We start from the raw sequence: 689 nt of genomic DNA on the forward strand, positions 1-689 counted from the left end.
TATGCTGCAGAGGAAAGCAAAAAAAACAAAACAAAAAAAATCCAACCCCCACAGGGTCTCTGCCAATCTGACCCAGGAGAAAATTCCTTCCTGACCCCAAATTTGGTGATCAGTTAGCCCCTGAGCATTTCAACAAGACCCAAAAGCCATACACCTGGGAAAGAATTCTCTGTACTAACTCAGAGCCCTCCCCATCTAGCGTCCCATCACCGGCCATTGGGGAGATTTGCTACTAGCAGCTGCATGCTATTGGAGGCAGTCTCATCATACCATCCCCTCCATAAACTTATCACGCTCAGTCTTGAAGCCAGTTAGGCTTTTTGCCCCCCACTGTTCCCCTTGGAAGGCTGTTCCATAACTTCACTCTCCTGATGCTTAGAAACCTTTGCCTAATGTCACATATACTAAAATTGGAACGATACAGAGAAGATTAGCGTGGCCTCTGCGCAAGGATGACATGCAAATTCGTCACGTCTAAACTTGCTGATGGACAGCTTATATCCATTTGCTTAAAATACTCTTCACAGGTTCACACCCCCTCCTGTGGAGAACAGATTTGAACTGGGTCTCCACTGGGTCTCCATTGGGCTATGGGATACTCTTAACTTAAATAACTCCTCTCCCTTCCTGGTATTTATTCCTCTGATGTATTTATAGAGAGCAATCATATCTCCCTTCAGCCTACTTTT

At 45.3% G+C, this 689-nt stretch overlaps 1 non-coding gene across 1 annotated transcript; it reads left to right on the top strand.

Annotated features, from left to right (window-relative positions):
* The first annotated feature begins 385 nt into the window (after positions 1–385).
* Positions 386–487, top strand: LOC114019084. Its single transcript, XR_003564221.1, has one exon. It is a non-coding gene; the product is annotated as a U6 spliceosomal RNA (small nuclear RNA).
* Positions 488–689: the final 202 nt, after the last annotated feature.

Source organism: Chelonia mydas, chromosome 3, assembly GCF_015237465.2.
Source record: "Chelonia mydas isolate rCheMyd1 chromosome 3, rCheMyd1.pri.v2, whole genome shotgun sequence".
NCBI classification, from domain to species: Eukaryota; Metazoa; Chordata; order Testudines; family Cheloniidae; genus Chelonia; species Chelonia mydas.